We start from the raw sequence: 18,185 nt of genomic DNA, 5'->3' as shown, positions 1-18,185 counted from the left end.
TGACGTATTTGTAGGCATATCATTGGAAGATTGACCATAAGAGACTACATTTTCCAAGTGTCCGCCTGGTGTCCCTGCGTCGAAATTGGAGCGTAAAGCCAGGTGCAATTATTTTTCCATTTGAGAGCAAGGAGAAACCAGGCTTCCACGAAGGATATATCATTGAAGAGATATGTGGAAAAACACCTTGAGGATTGATTCTAAACCACGTTTGCCATGTTTCAGTCGATATTATGGAGTTAATTTGGAAAAAAGTTCGCGTTTTGAGGGCTGAATTTTCGTTTTTTTTTTTTTTTTTTTTTTTTTTTTTGGTAGCCAAATGTGATGTACAAAACGGAGCTATTTCTAATACACAAAGGATCTTTTTGGAAAAACGGAGCATCTGCTATCTAACTGAGAGTCTCCTCATTGAAAACATCAGAAGTTCTTCAAAGGTAAGTTATTTTATTTGAAGGCTTTACTTGTTTTTGTGATAGTTGCCTGCTAAATGCTAACGCTAATGCTAACGCTAATGCTAACGCTAAATGCTACGCTAGCTAGCTACTGTTACACAAATGATTGTTTTCCTATGGTTGAAAAGCATATTTTGAAAATCTGAGATGACAGTGTTGTTAACAAAAGGCTAAGCTTGAGAGCTAGCATATTTATTTCATTTCATTTGCGATTTTCATGAATAGTTAACGTTGCGTTATGGTAATGAGCTTAGGTCTATAAATAGAATCCCGGATCCGGGTTTGGTCGTCGCAACAGGTTAATGCCCATGATTTTGGTCATGTAGTGTATGTTTAGAAAAGCTATTTATGTGTGTCAGTACTGGTGGGGCACTGTAAATCCTACAAAAAATACATGTTCTTCTGTAGGTATGTAGTGTGTTTTGGGATAGGTAGCATGTAAAGAAATGTTGGAGAGTAGGGCCACTAAGGAAATGAGGGTTCTCATTAGACAAGTCCACCTATGACCTCCTATTTCAATGCATTTGTTACGTTCTGTGTACTGAACAGGTCCCAGTGCCATCCCCCAGGGCATGTGATGTCTCACGTGGGCCTGAGACGAATCAGGGAATGCCTATGATCTCCAATCAGAATTACATAGAGCACCTCTGATGTAACAAAGGTGAGCTCTGTTAGGGTCACAAAGAGCTCTATTAGGGTTCAGAAAATGTGTTGGATATTGATAGTGTCATTGGACACACTCGAAGTGTTCTAATTTTTATATGTCCTTACTTTCTGGAAATTACTGATGCTATCTACGGTAGATACAGGAAATTCAGACTAGCTATATATTTAATATCTCAGAAAGGGCTATGGTGTGCCATGTGAATAAGAAAAGAACACACAAATGAAACCTGAACTCCACTCAAACTATACTGGTTACAATTACCAGGATCCAATTAAGAGCCCCCTCCCACTATTTCACCGGTGACAGTGCTGCTTTTCATCCTTTACGCTGCATACAACCTGCGGTGAGAGAACATTTTGTTCTTCCTTTGAGGTTGGCTTGAGCCGTTGCTTTGGTAGCAGGGAAAGATGTGTGCATTCCATTTTGAGAGGGAGGGTGAGTGGGGGGAGATGGACAGGCGAAGGGGGTGGGGATGCAGGGGGCATACAGGCAATTGGCACCACACAGCTGCTTTCTACTGTGTGCCCACTGTTTTTCCACCTATTTCCATGCACACCCAGCCACTGTCTCCTAGTTACAACGGCGATGGCAGGTGTGACAAGAGAGAGAGTGACAAACACCCCTGTTATAACCAACTAGCTACAATAGGAGGAAAATACACATTGTGTTTGTTGTTACGGAATGCCACCTATTCTGTTCCCACTGTCCCCAACTCACACACAACCCTGAAAAGCCATCTGAATATTCAGTGGGGTTCGCTATTATTTCTCATATTGCCATACCATAGGATATTTTATGTATACAGCATATGTGTAAGTCATTTTATGTGATATAGCTTTGCTTTATACACAGGAAGCCATATGTTAACCCTACATCCTCCTACTGTATAATTTGCACCAGCCAAAATAATCTCCTCCCTCATCTCTGCCAATCTCGTTTTATTAAAAATGTAATCCAGTCCATTGTAATGGTCTCATTTTCACCTTCATTGTACTGCCTAGTATATAGTGTGTATATATGGATACAGGGGAGGTAGCAGCTGCTGCAGGCAGATACGGTAGGTTTGATTCCCCTCTGAGAACCATCGGCCCATAGATTAGATCTGGCCAAAGGCCTGACTCAACAGAACCACAGGAGAAAGGGAGCGGATGTGGAGAGGTCCATCAAAGACAGGCTCTCACATGCTAGGGGGATTCATGGGGGGGGGGGGAGAGGGATGAAAGGAGGGAGAAAGGGGGTGGTCTTTGCTCCGGGAGAGGGGTGTACACATCCTTTTGCGACTCTAGTTGGGATGCCAGACAGAGAAGGCTAAGACCACAAAACCTTGGCACTAGACAGGTGGAAGCATTGCTATCGTGGATACACTCACACAGCCAATAGTAACTCATGTAGCAATGGTACACAAATCACAACCTTGCTGGTCTATTGACAAACAGCGGGACTGTCTTTTATCTGGGAGTCCGAAAAAGTTCCAGAATGCCAATAGGAATTTCATCCCCGTAAACCCCCCTGGCAGGACAGATTCTGACATTTTGCGGCATCCTACCACGGAGTGACATTTCCTTCCTTAAGTGGAGGCTGCAAGTCTCTGTCATTCAGCCCAATCTCATTACCCAGAACGCCTGGAGCCGGGGACCGCTCGCTGCAGAGGAACACATCCAATTGGCTGTTTTAGAAGGACATGGTTTTGATGAAATGAGGGTGGCCAGCATGTTATAGTTACTGGGGTGTATGGCTGGAGGGCACACTCACGGACACACAGCAGGGTGAATCACGTGACATCAGTAGTACCATGGGCAGTTGCCATGGAGACAGAAGAGGGCAAATCCTCTCATGGTGTGATGGCTTGTGAATTATAATAGTGTCCAGATGTCCTTCTGATCCAACTTGAGGGCGTGTGTGTTAGGTATGGGTACCTGGCTGTAAGGGCAACCCAGCGCAAACCAGTCTATCGTGCACATACTTGAAACAACAAACAATTCCACACACAGACATGGGGGGAAACAGAGGGTTTTATACATGTCTAATACTGAGGGAATTGAAACCAGGTGTGTAGGAAAACAAGACAAGACAAATGGAAAAATTAAAGGTGTATCAGAAATGGCTAGAAAGCCGGTGACGCCGATCGCCGAACGTCGCCCGAACAAGGAGAGGAACTGTAACCTGTAACACACCTCGTTCAGTCTCCTCAGGACTTTAAACGGCCCCACAAACCGCAGACCCAGTTTCCTGCAGGGCAGGCGGAGGGGCAGGTTTCGGGTCGAGAGCCAGACCCGGTCCGGGGCCTCACTGCCGTGACGGTCTGCGCTGGCTTTCTGGCGCAGCATGGTGCGATGAAGGTGAACATGGGTGGCGTCCCATGTCTCCTCCGTGCGCCGGAACCAGTCATCCACCGCAGGAGCTTCGGTCTGACTCTGATGCCAAGGAGCCAGACCAGGCTTGTACCCCAGTACGCACTGGAAGGGGGAGAGGTTAGTGGAGGAGTGGGGAAGCGAGTTCTGGGCCATCTCTGCCCAGGGCTCGAAAGCCGCCCACTCCCCTGGCCAGTCCTGGCAATAAGACCGCAGAAACCTACCCACATCCTGGTTAACTCTCTCCACCTGCCCGTTTCTCTCAGGGTGAAAACCCAAGGCAAGACTGATCGAGACCCCCAGACGTTCCATGAATGCCATCCAGACCCTCGAAGTGAACTGGGGACCCCGACACTATATCCTCAGGCACCCGGTAGTGCCAGAAGACATGCGTAAACAAGGCTTACGCAGTCTGTAGGGCCGTAGGGAGACCGAGCAGAGGAAGGAGATGGCAGGACTTAGAGAAACGAAACCACAACAATCAGGATTGTGGTGTTTCCTTGTGATGGGGGGTTATCGGTAAGGAAATCAATCGACAGGTGCGACCATGGCCTTGGTGGAACGGGTAAGGGTGTAATTTACCTCGGGGCAGGTGCCTAGGAGCCTTGCACTGTGCGCACACCGAGCAAGAGGAAAAATAAACCCTCTCGTCCTTAGCGAAAGTGGGCCACCAATACTTCCCACTCAGACAGCTCACCGTCCGACCAATGCCTGGATGACCAGAGGAAGGTGACATGTGGGTCCAATAGATCAACCAGTCACGGACAGCAGATGGAACGTACAGACACTCAGTGGGACACTGGAGGGGAGAGGGCTCTGCACGTAACGCCTGCTCAATGTCCGCGTCCAGTTCCCACACTACCGGTGCCACCAGGCAGGAGGCCGGGAGTATGGCGGTGGGAGCCATGGGCCGCTCCTCTGTGTCATACAGCCGGGACAGTGTGTTTGCCATCATGTTCTGGGAACCTGGTCTGTACGAAAGGGTGAAAACAAAACGGGTGAAAATCATGGCCCACCTTACCTGGCGAGGGTTCAGTCTCCTCGCTGCCCAGATGTACTCCAGATTGCGGTGGTCAGTCCAGATGAAAAAAAAGTGTTTAGCCCCCTCAAGCCAATGTCTCCACACCTTCAGAGCCTTGAGAACAGCCAACAGCTCCCGATCCCCCACGTCATAGTTTCGCTCCGCCTGGCTGAGCTTCCTCGAGAAGAAGAAGGCACAGGGGCGGAGCTTCAGTGGCGAACCTGAGCACTGATGGTGGCACAGGGGCGGAGCTTCTGTGGCGTACCCGGGTGCTGGCTAAAGCTAAAACTGGCGAGTGTAGAGAGTATAGAGATATTGTTATCCACGTCGGCACCAATGATGTTAGGATGAAACAGTCAGAGGTCACCAAGCGCATCATAGCTTCAGCATGTAAATCAGCTAGAAAGATGTGTCGGCATCGAGTAATTGTCTCTGGCCCCCTCCCAGTTAAGGGGAGTGATGAGCTCCACAGCAGAGTCTCATAATTCAATCGCTGGTTGAAAACTGTTTTCTGCCTCTCCCAAAAGATAGAATTTGTAGATAATTGGCCCTCTTTCTGGGACTCAACCACAAACAGGACCAAGCCTGGCCTGCTGAGGAGTGACAGACTCCATCCTAGTTGGAGGGGTGCTCTCATCTTATCTACCAACATAGACAGGCTCTAACTCCTCTAGTTCCACAATGAAATAGGGTGCAGGCCATGCGGCAGGCTGTTAGCCAGCCTGCCAGCTTAGTGGAGTCTGCCACTAGCACAGTCAGTGTAGTCAGCTCAGCTATCCCCATTGAGACCGTGTCTGTGCCTCAACCTAGGTTGGGCAAAAACATGCCGGTGTTCGCCTTAGCAATCTCACTAGGATAATGACCTCCTCCATTCCTGCCATTATTGAAAGGGATCGTGATACCTCACATCTCAAAATAGGGCTACTTAATGTTAGATCCCTTACTTCAAAGGCAGTTATAGTCAATGAACTAATCACTGATCATAATCTTGATGTGCTTGGCCTGACTGAAATATGGCTTAAGCCTGATGAATATACTCTGTTAAATGAGGCTTCACCTCCTGGTTAAACTAGTGACCATAACCCCCGTGCATGCCGCAAAGGTGGAGGTGTTGCTAACATTTACGATAGCAAATTTCAATTTACAAAAATAAAAATGACGTTTTCGTCTTTTGAGCTTCTAGTCATGAAATCTATGCAGCCTACTCAATCACTTTTTATAGCTACTGTTTACGGGCATCCTGGGCCACAAACAGCGTTCCTCATTGAGTACCGTGAATTCCTATCGGACCTTGTAGTCTTAGCAGATAATGTTCTAATTTTTGGTGACTTTAATATTCACATGGAAAAGTCCACAGACCCACTCCAAAAGACTTTCGGAGCCATCATCGACTCAGTGGGTTTTGTCCAACATGTCTCTGGAGCAACTCACTGACACAGTCATACTCTGGACCTAGTTTTGTCCCACGGAATAAATGTTGTGGATCTTAATGTTTTTCCTCGTAATCCTGGACCATCGGACCACCATTTTATTGCGTTTGAAATTGCAACAAATAATCTGCTCAGACCCCAACCAAGGAGCATCAAAAGTTGTGCTATAAATTCACAGACAACACAAAGATTTCTTGATGCCCTTCCAGACTCCCTCTGCCTACCCAAGGACGTCAGAGGACAAAAATCAGTTAACCACCTAACTGAGGAACTCAATTTAACCTTGCACAATACCCTAGATGCAGTTGAACCCCTAAAAACTAAAAACATTTCCCATAAGAAACTAGCTCCCTGGTATACAGAAAATACCCAAGCTCTGAAGCAAGCTTCCAGAAAATTGGAAAGGAAATGGCGCCACACCAAACTGGAAGTCTTCCGACTAGCTTGGAAAGACAGTACCGTGCAGTATCGAAGAGCCCTTACTGCTGCTCGATCATCCTATTTTTCCAACTTAATTGAGGAAAATAAGAACAATCCAAAATTTCTGTTTGATACTGTCGCAAAGCTAACTAAAAAGCAACGTTCCCCAAGTGAGGATGGCTTTCACTTCAGCAGTAATAAATTCATGATCTTCTTTGAGGAAAAGATCATGATTATTAGAAAGCAAATTACGGACTCCTCTTTAAATCTGCGTATTCCTTCAAAGCTCAGTTGTCCTGAGTCTGCACAACTCTGCCAGGACCAAGGATCAAGAGAGACACTGAATTGTTTTGTGCTATATCTCTTGACACAATGATGAAAATAATCATGGCATCTAAACATACAGGAACTCAAATCCTTCTGTTCACCTGATTTAGAATTCCTCACAATCAAATGTAGACCGCATTATCTACCAAGAGAATTCTCTTCGATTATAATCACAGCCGTATATATCCCCCCCCAAGCAGACACATCGATGGCTCTGAACAAACTTTATTTAACTCTCTGCAAACTGGAAACGATTTATCCGGAGGCTGCATTCATTGTAGCTGGGGATTTTAAAAAGGCTAATCTGAAAACAAGACTCCCCAAATTTTATCAGCATATCGATTGCGCAACCAGGGTTGGAAAGACCTTGGATCATTGTTACTCTAACTTCCGCGACGCATATAAGGCCCTGCCCCGCCCCCCTTTCGGAAAAGCTGACCACGACTCCATTTTGTTGATCCCTGCCTACGGACAGAAACTAAAACAAGAGGCTCCCACGCTGAGGTCTGTCCAACGCTGGTCCGACCAAGCTGACTCCACACTCCAAGACTGCTTCCATCACGTGGACTGGGAGATGTTTCGTATTGCGTCAGATAACAACATTGACGAATACGCTGATTCGGTGTGCGAGTTCATTATAACGTGCGTTGAAGATGTCGTTCCCATAGCAACGATTAACCTGTTAGAGCTCTAGGGGCGCTATTTCATTTTTGGATAAAAAACGTTCCCGTTTTAAGCGCAATATTTTGTCACGAAAAGATGCTCGACTATGCATATTCTTGACAGTTTTGGAAAGAAAACACTCTGAAGTTTCAGAATCTGCAAAGATTTTGTCTGTAAGTGCCCCAGAACTCATTCTACAGGCGAAACCAAGATGATGCATCACCCAGGAATTAGCAGAATTTCTGAAGCTCTGTTTTCCATTCTCTCCTTATATGGCTGTGATTGCGCAACGAATGAGCCTACACTTTCTGTCGTTCGCCCAAGGTCTTAGCAGCATTGTGACGTATTTGTAGGCATATCATTGGAAGATTGACCATAAGAGACTACATTTTCCAAGTGTCCGCCTGGTGTCCTGCGTCGAATTCGGTGCGCAATTGCCAGCTGCTTCTACTTTACCATTTGATTCAGGGGAGAAAGCATGTGTCCAAGAACGATGTATCAATGAAGAGATATGTGAAAAACACCTTGATGATTGATTCTAAACAACGTTTGCCATGTTTTCAGTCGATATTATGGAGTTAATTTGGAAAAAAGTTCGCGTTTTGAGGACTGAATTTTCGGATTTTTTTTGGTAGCCAAATGTGATGTATAAAACGGAGCTATTTCTAATACACAAGGAATCTTTTTGGAAAAACTGAGCATCTGCTATCTAACTGAGAGTATCCTCATTGAAAACATCAGAAGTTCTTCAAAGGTAAATGATTTTATTTGAAGGCTTTTATGTTTTTGTTAATGTTGCGTGCTGGATGCTAACGCTAATGCTAACGCTAAATGCTAACGCGAAATGCTAACGCTAGCTAGCTACTTTTACACAAATGATTGTTTTCCTATGGTTGAGAAGCATATTTTGAAAATCTGAGATGACAGTGTTGTTTACAAAAGGCTAAGCTTGAGAGATGGCATATTTATTTCATTTCATTTGCGATTTTCATAAATAGTTAACGTTGTGTTATGCTAATGAGCTTGCTGATAGATTTACACAATCCTGGATACAGGGGTTTTTTCATAGCTAAACGTGACGCAGAAAACGGAGCGATTTGTCCTAAACAAATAATCTTTCAGGAAAAACTGAACATTTGCTATCTGAGAGTCTCCTCATTGAAAACATCTGAAGTTCTTCAAAGGTAAATGATTTTATTTGAATGCTTTTCTGTTTTTTTGTGTAAATGTTGCCAGCTGAATACTAATGCTAAATGCTACGTTAGCCATCAATACTGTTACACAAATGCTTGTTTTGCAATGATTGAGAAGCATATTTTGAAAATCTGAGATGACAGTGTTGTTAACAAAAGGCTAAGCTTGAGAGCTAGCATATTTATTTCATTTCATTTGCGATTTTCATGAATAGTTAACGTTGCGTTATGGTAATGAGCTTGAGTCTGTATTCACGATCCCGGATCCGGGATGGGGAGATCAGAAAGGTTAAAACATTCCCTAACCAGAAACCGTGGATTGATGGCAGCATTCGTGTGAAACTGCTGTTCCCACATGCTTCAAGAGGGCCACCATTGTTCCTGTTCCCAAGAAAGCTAAGGTAACTGAGCTAAACGACTACCGCCCCGTAGCACTCACATCCGTCATCATGAAGTGCTTTGAGAGACTAGTCAAGGACCATATCACCTCCACCCTACCTGACACCCTAGACCCACTCCAATTTGCTTACCGCCCAAATAGGCCCACAGACGATGCAATCTCAACCACACTGCACACTGCCCTAACCCATCTGGACAAGAGGAATACCTATGTGAGAATGCTGTTCATCGACTACAGCTCGGCATTCAACACCATAGTACCCTCCAAGCTCGTCATCAAGCTCGAGACCCTGGGTCTCGACCCCGCCCTGTGCAACTGGGTACTGGACTTCCTGACGGGCCGCCCCCAGGTGGTGAGGGTAGGCAACAACATCTCCTCCCCGCTGATCCTCAACACTGGGGCCCCACAAGGGTGCGTTCTGAGCCCTCTCCTGTACTCCCTGTTCACCCACGACTGCGTGGCCACGCACGCCTCCAACTCAATCATCAAGTTTGCGGACGACACAACAGTGGTAGGCTTGATTACCAACAACGACGAGACGGCCTACAGGGAGGAGGTGAGGGCCCTCGGAGTGTGGTGTCAGGAAAATAACCTCACACTCAAAGTCAACAAAACTAAGGAGATGATTGTGGACTTCAGGAAACAGCAGAGGGAACACCCCCCTATCCACATCGATGGAACAGTAGTGGAGAGGGTAGCAAGTTTTAAGTTCCTCGGCATACACATCACAGACAAACTGAATTGGTCCACTCACACAGACAGCATCGTGAAGAAGGCGCAGCAGCGCCTCTTCAACCTCAGGAGGCTGAAGAAATTCGGCTTGTCACCAAAAGCACTCACAAACTTCTACAGATGCACAATCGAGAGCATCCTGGCGGGCTGTATCACCGCCTGGTATGGCAACTGCACCGCCCTCAACCGTAAGGCTCTCCAGAGGGTAGTGAGGTCTGCACAACGCATCACCGGGGGCAAACTACCTGCCCTCCAGGACACCTACACCACCCGGTGTCACAGGAAGGCCATAAAGATCATCAAGGACATCAACCACCCGAGCCACTGCCTGTTCACCCCGCTATCATCCAGAAGGCGAGGTCAGTACAGGTGCATCAAAGCTGGGACCGAGAGACTGAAAAACAGCTTCTATCTCAAGGCCATCAGACTGTTAAACAGCCACCACTAACACTGAGTGGCTGCTGCCAACACACTGACACTGACTCAACTCCAGCCACTTTAATAATGGGAATTGATGGGAAATTATGTAAATATATCACTAGCCACTTTAAACAATGCTACCTTATATAATGTTACTTACCCTACATTATTCATCTCATATACATACGTATATACTGTACTCTATATCATCGACTGTATCCTTATGTAATACATGTATCACTAGCCACTTTAAACTATGCCACTTTGTTTACATACTCATCTCATTTGTACATACTGTACTCGATACCATCTACTGTATCTTGCCTATGCTGCTCTGTACCATCACTCATTCATATATCCTTATGGACATATTCTTTATCCCCTTACACTGTGTACAAGACAGTAGTTTTGGAATTGTTAGTTAGATTACTTGTTATTACTGCATTGTCGGAACTAGAAGCACAAGCATTTCGCTACACTCGCATTAACATCTGCTAACCATGTGTATGTGACAAATACAAATTTGATTTGATTTGATTTGAAACCTTTAAGCTGCATACTGGACCCTATTCCAGCTAAACTACTGAAAGAGCTGCTTCCTGTGCTTGGCCCTCCTATGTTGAACATAATAAACGGCTCTCTATCCACCGGATGTGTACCAAACTCACTAAAGTGGCAGTAATAAAGCCTCTCTTGAAAAAGCCAAACCTTGACCCAGAAAATATAAACAACTATTAGCCTGTATCGAATCTTCCATTCCTCTCAAATAATTTAGAAAAAGCTGTTGCAAAGCAACTCACTGCATTCCTGAAGACAAACAATGTATACAAAATGCTTCAGTCTGGTTTTAGACCCCATCATAGCACTGAGACTGCACTTGTGAAGGTGGTAAATTACCTTTAATAGCAGCAGACCGAGGCTCTGCATCTGTCCTCGTGCTCCTAGACCTTAGTGCTGCTTTTGATAGCATCGATCACCACATTCTTTTGGAGAGATTGGAAACCCAAATTGGTCTACACGGACAAGTTCTGGCCTGGTTTAGATCTTATCTGTTGAAAAAAGATATCAGTTTGTCTCTGTGAATGGTTTGTCCTCTGACAAATCAACATTAAATGTCGGTGTTCCTCAAGGTTCCGTTTGGTCTGCCTACCCATGGTCTGCCTACCCATGTGAGAGACGCAACTCGGTCTCAACCTTTAAGTCTTTACTGAAGACTCATCTCTTCAGTGGGTCATATGATTGAGTGTAGTCTGGCCCAGGAGTGTGAAGGTGAACGGAAAGGCTCTAGAACAACGAACAGCCCTTGCTGTCTCTGCCTGGCCGGTTCCCCTCTTTCCACTGGGATTCTCTACCTCTAACCCTAGTACAGGGGCTGAGTCACTGGCTTACTGGTGCTCTTTCATGCCGTCCCTAGGAGGGGTGTGTCACTTGAGTAGGTTGAGTCACTGATGTGATCTTCCTGTCTGGGTTGGCGCCCCGCCTTGGGTTGTGCCGTGGCGGAGATCGTTGTGGGCTATACTCCGCCTCGTCTCAGGATAGTAAGTTGGTGGTTGAAGATATCCCTCTAGTGGTGCGGGGGCTGTGCTTTGACAAAGTGGGTGGGGTTATATCCTTCCTATTTGGCCCTGTCCAGGGGTATCATTGGTTGGGGCCACATTTATGCTGCAGTAGTTTATGTGTCATGGGGCTAGGGTCAGTTTGTTATATCTGGAGTACTTCTCCTGTCTTATCCGGTGTCCTGTGTGAATTTAAGTATGCTCTCTCTAATTCTCTCTTTCTCTTTCTTTCTCTCTCTCGGAGGACCTGAGCCCTAGGACCATGCCCCAGGACTACCTGACATGATGACTCCTTGCTGTCCCCAGTCCACCTGGCCGTGCAGCTGCTTCAGTTTCAACTGTTCTGCCTGCAGCTATGGAATCCTGACCTGTTCACCGGACGTGCTACCTGTCCCAAACCTGCTGTTTTCAACTCTCTAGAGACAGCAGGAGTGGTATAGATACTCTTAATGATCGGCTATGAAAAGCCAACTGACATTTACTCCTGAGGTGCTGACTTGCTGCACCCTCGACAAGTACTGTGATTATTATTATTTGACCAACAGTCGACCAAGCACCCTATTATTTGACCATGGTCATTTATGAACATTTGAACATCTTGGCCATGTTCTGTTATAATCTCCACCCGGCACAGCCAGAAGAGGACTGGCTGTGAACCTCATAGCCTGGTTCCTCTCTAGGTTTCTTCCTTGGTTTTGGCCTTTCTAGGTAGTTTTTCCTAGCCACCATGCTTCTACACCTGCATTGCTTGCTGTTTGGGGTTTTAGGCTGGGTTTCTGTACAGCACTTTGAGATATCAGCTGATGTATGAAGGGCTATATAAATACATTCATTTGAGAGAGCACGGCTCCTATCCTAGCCACGGAAGAGTCCACCTCCACTATGAACACCAAGGAGGGATCCGGATGGGCCAGCACGGGAGCCGAGGTAAACAGAGCCCTCAGGTGACCAAAAGCCCTGTCCGCCTCAGCCGACCACTGCAAACCTACCGGTCCTGCCTTCAGCAGTGAGGTAATGGAAGCCGCTACCTGACCAAAACCCTGTATTAATTGGAAAACCCTAGAAACCGCTGCACCTGCTTTACCGTGGTGGAAGTTGGCCAATTACGCACAGCTGAAATGAGGTCACTCTCCAACTCCACCCCCGAGGTGGAAATACGATACCCTAGGAAGGAGACTGACTGCTGGAAGAAGACATTTCTCAGCTTTGACGTACAGGTCATTCTCCAACAGTCGACCAAGCACCCTGTGCACCAGGGACACATGCTCGGCTCGTGTAGCCGAGAAATATCATAATGTCGTCAATATACACCACTACACCCTGCCCATGCAGGTCCCTGAAACTCTCGTCTACAAAGGCTTGGAAAACTGATGGAGCTTTCTAGAGGTCGGAATGGCTGATTAATTATGGCCGGTTTCAAGTGTTCATAACAATCGGAAATCTGTCTTTTTGGACACCGATTTGGCCAATTTATTTATTTATTTAAAAATGTATATTTTTTTACACCTTTCTTTAATCGTTATTTAACTAGGCAAGTCAGTTAAGAACACATTCTTATTTTCAATGACGGCCTAGAAACAGTGGATTAACTGCCTTGTCCAGGGGCAGAACGACAGATTTTTACCTTGTCAGATCAGGGATTCAATCTTGCAACCTTTCGGTTACTAGTCCAACGCTCTAACCCCCTGCCTCACAAGTAGCCTGCCTGTTACGTGAATGCAGTAAGCCAAGGTAAGTTGCTAGCTAGCATTAAACTTATCTTTTAAAAAACAATCAATCAATCATCATCACTAGTTAACTACACATTGATGATATTACTAGTTCATCTAGCGTGTCCTGCGTTGCAACCTAACCATAAACATTAATGCCTTTCTTAAAATCTATACACAGAAGTATATATTTTTAAACCTGCATATTTAGCCTCGCTAATCAACCCGGACCCTAATGGTCGACTGTCCAGAGCGTGAACTGGGAAAGGCCTAACCACTGGAACAATAGGGTTCCCTAACCTATGGGCGAATGCTCTGTCGATAAAATTCCCAGCTGCGCCGGAATCGGCCTTATACTGGGAATGCAGGTCCACCAGTTGGTCGAAGGTGAGGGTGGTATCCCTGCAGGCCAACTCCCGACGGACATCCTCGCATAGACTGCAGTGGTAGTAAGGGCCCTGTTGTTCCATTCTGCTCCTGCGGCCAGGGTCCGAAATTCCAGGGCGAACTCTTGGGTGCTCCTCGTCCCCTGCCTCAGGTGGAAGAGACGTTCACCCACTGCTCTACCCTCGGGAGGGTGGTCGAAGACTGCCCGGAAGTGGTGGGTGAACTCCTCGAAGTCGTCCAACGCCGCATCTCCTTCTCCCCACATGGCATTATCCCACTCCAGAGCTCTCCCCGAGAGGCACGAGACAAGGGCGGACACCCTCTCTTTTACTGAGGGAGCCGGGAAACGGTGCCCGTGTATAAGTCCAGCTGAAGCAGGGACCACTAGCAGCGTGCCGCTGTCCCATCATACTCCCTGGGAATGGTTAGACACATCCCACTGGGACCAGTAACAGGAGGGACAAGTAGTGGTAACCCCTGTTGTGCTGGTGGAGGTGCTGGAGGGACTCTCTGTCTCCTCCAGCGGTCCATGGTCTGAACGACGATGTCCATTCCGACGCCGAGATGTTGTAGCATCGCCGCGTGTTCTCTGACTCGCTCCTCGACTCCTATAACTGGGGTACTCCATGGTCTGGGGTACTCCTGCTCTGGGGTACTCCTGCTGACTCCATGGTCGGGTGTGGAATTCTGTTAGATATGCGTAACTGGCTGTAAGGAGTCAGGCGCAGGAGAGCAGAAGTTGGGTAGCCAAAGGAGCCTTTTATTTCGGCGAACAAAACACACGGCACTAAGAACCCTAAACACAATATGGGTTGACATAACCCAGCGCAAACCAGTCTATCATGCACATAAATGAAACAACAAACAATTACACACAGACACATGAGGGGAACACAGGGTTATATACACATCTAATACTGGGGGAATTGAAACCAGGTATGTAGGAAAACAAGACAAGACAAATGGAAAAATGAAAGGTAGATCGGCGATGACTAGAAAGCCAGTGACGTCGACCACCGAACGCCTCCGTATAAGGAGAGGAACCGACTTCGGTGGAAGTCGTGACAGTGTGTGTGTATGTGACCAGGACTGTCTTGGAGCCTAACAGAATGTAGAGGTTTGAGTACAGACCCAATGGGGAACATGAGGGTGAGGCAGGCTACTTACTCACTGTTGTGTGGGCAGTGGAGGAGGAAGGTGGGAGGTATTGATTCAAAATTCTGACTGGAGGGAGGGTGAGAGAGAGGGGTACAAACTCCTTCACTCTACTCGATACCGCCCTACCCCATCCCTCTCTCTTCATCTGCCTTACTCCTCCTTGTCCCTCACCCATTGAACTTTATCAAGGCAGTGAACCATACATTCCTATCTTAAAGGCCCAGTGCAGTCAAAAATGTGATGTCCCTGTGTTTTATATACACTCAGTGGCCAGTTTATTAGGTACTAGCTCCTGGTCAGACACCCCTTTGACTTCAGAACAGCCTGAATTATTTGGGGAATGGATTCTGCAAGGTGTGGCGTTCAAACATTGCTCAATTGGTTTCAAGGCACCTACCGTGTGCCAGGATAACATGCTAGATTTATATAAACCTCTAATATCAGGAGGTCCACGCTAGGTTCATACAAACCTATAATATCAGGAGGCCCACGCTAGGTTTATAAAAACCTATAATATCAGGAGGCCCACGTTTCGTTTATAAAAACCTAGAATATCAGCAGGTCCACGCTACATTTATATAAATGTATAATATCAGAGGCCCAAGCTAGGTTTACATAACCCTATAATATCAGGAGACCCACACTAGGTTTATATAAACCTATAATATCAGGAGGCACACGCTAGGTTTATATAACCCTATAATATCAGGCGGCCCACGCTAGGTTTATATAAACCTATATCAGGAGGCCCGTGCTTGGTTTATTTAAAGCTATAATATCAGGAGGCCCACGCTAGGTTTATATAAACCTATAATATCAGGAGGCCCATGCTACATTTATACAAACCTAGAATATCAGGATGCCCACGCTACGTTTATACAAACCTATAATATCAGAGGCCATTAAAACCAGACAACGGAACAGTTCGTTGTAATATTGGCAGGTTTGCTAGCAACAAACTATTTAGCTAGATCCTAGCCTAGTGTTTGATATGCAATCTCCTCGTAAATAATAGTCAGTGTTGACGAGTAGGCAACTTTTTCAATCTTACATACCACAGTTGCCATGGAAAACAATATGAAAGATCGTATTTATCAGTAAAAAAATTGTAATATTTAAAATTTGCCAGAGTCGTGTCCATACATATAGAACTAATCCAACGAGCGATATTGCCTATATTGTTTTTGTTTTCATATTGTTTGCTTAGACATCTTTTGTAGCCAGCTCGCTCTGTCTCTCACACACACACACACACACACACACACACACACACACACACACACACACACACACACACACACACACTCCTCTGGATGAGCAGGCTTTGTGAATGATCATCAGACTTGGTAAAAGGCCGAATCCCATTCACACTCACGCTCACGTTTATTTAACCATTGTGGACAGGATTTCCTCTGCCCTCCCCTCACTACTTCTGCTTCCTTAAAAAAAAAACACTTCCCTTTCTATATTGGTGTGTCGCTTCTTAGTAATTTTTTTGAACAGTCTCCTCAACCATACCATTTCCTTATTCATTGGTAGTGGATGGGAGGGGTTCTGGTTTGGTGGCACCAAAGGTAGAGTGGCATTTAAGTGCTATACCACTGCACCTGTGGGCTTACCTGTCATGACTCACTAAGTCTGACAAAAGCACATTGTGCCCAAATATTGTTGCGATTGGTTCACCTGTGCATCAAATAGGAGTGTAACAGTGAGTGACTTTCTGAGTATGAGTATGAGTATGTAGTGTATGAGTATGAGTATGTACTGAGTATGTACTGTATGACCCAGAGGTGAATGACACCGGGACATTCCAGCTGGTCATACAGGAGACTCACCTGGCTGCCCGAACCGAACCGTCCCGTCACCCAAACACCAGCCAAGCCCCTCGCTCTCTCTGTTTATTGTAGAGCAAAGCCAGGCTTTTTGAAGCAGCCCAGTCATGCTCCCATGATGCTCTGCCCAGTCGGTTCATTCTGGCTCTGACCCTGCTGTGTCAACTGAGCAGGGGTGAGGTAGGTTGACCTATCCCATTCTCACACACAGAGGTACACACATACAGAGACAGAGGGCCGCATGTACACACACACACATATACACATATACTGTATACACACATATACACACATATACACACACACACAGAGGTATGCACGTACACTCACAGATACACATACACACACAAACACACACACACACCATTCTGGCTCATGCTGTAAACATCACATCATGTTTAAGTGGTTGTAGAGAGAGGTTAACCAATCCCCACAGGAAACTGCACCACTGCAACCAACATGGTTCCATTTCCTCACCATCGTCCTTAAAGCTCACATTTTTACCAGAAAGAGAAAATACAGATCAAATGATAAGTTTGCTTTGATGGTTTTTAGATATAACAGAATCCGAGCTCTTGATGGTATTTTCTAAAGAGTTGATCTCACTGAGGCTTGTCTAGGTCATGTCCTCCTTACTTATTCCCTCTAACTGAATAACTAATACCTGTTTAATCAAATCAAATGTATTTATATAGCCCTTCTTACATCAGCTGATATATCAACGTGCTGTACAGAAACCCAGCCTAAAACCCCTAACAGCAAGCAAGGTAGGTGTAGAAGCACGGGTATGGGTAGCCTGTTTTAATCACCACAATGGGTAATGTCATCTGCCCATACACTACTGACAATGTGACAGAGTCATTATAGTCCTCTACTCCAACTCTAACTTACAGTTCATCCTCACCAGAGTCTTTGCCCTCATAGTTTAATGATTTTTGAAACCAGCTTTCTCATCCCTCTGCACATATATGGACATCTTGCAATCGTGTCAAGCCACATTCCTCTCAATGCGCTGCTCCAAGGGAAAAAGGCACGTTGCTGGAGAAGAATGCTGAGGAAGTGCCATTAGTCGGCCAGGCCGTTACCACAAGCAGTATTGACCACGAGGGTGGGTGGGTGTGTGTCTCTGTCTGTGTCTGTGTGTGAACGTGCGTGTGCGTGCTTGTGAGCAAACCAATGAGAGCGGTGGAAACTCTTACTGGGTGTGTACTGGCTGACTCAGCCAGTACATTTTGGGGGTTTAGGCTCGCCTGCCACACACCAGTTAACCTCCTGTGCTCCTATTCTACTCATACTTACGTCATGTGGAGAGCCAGAACAGAACCAAGTTGGATTTGTTTTGCTTTTGGTTCAATTATTGAGAATGCTCACAGACAGCTCAATACATTTTTCTTTGTCTCTGATTGTCTGCTTCTCCCTCCTATATCGCTCTCTGTGTTCTCTCTCTCTAGTTCTATTGTCTGGCTG

Source organism: Oncorhynchus clarkii, chromosome 2 (assembly GCF_045791955.1).
Source record: "Oncorhynchus clarkii lewisi isolate Uvic-CL-2024 chromosome 2, UVic_Ocla_1.0, whole genome shotgun sequence".
In the NCBI taxonomy this organism is placed as follows: Eukaryota; Metazoa; Chordata; class Actinopteri; order Salmoniformes; family Salmonidae; genus Oncorhynchus; species Oncorhynchus clarkii.
This window is presented reverse-complemented; position numbering follows the sequence as displayed.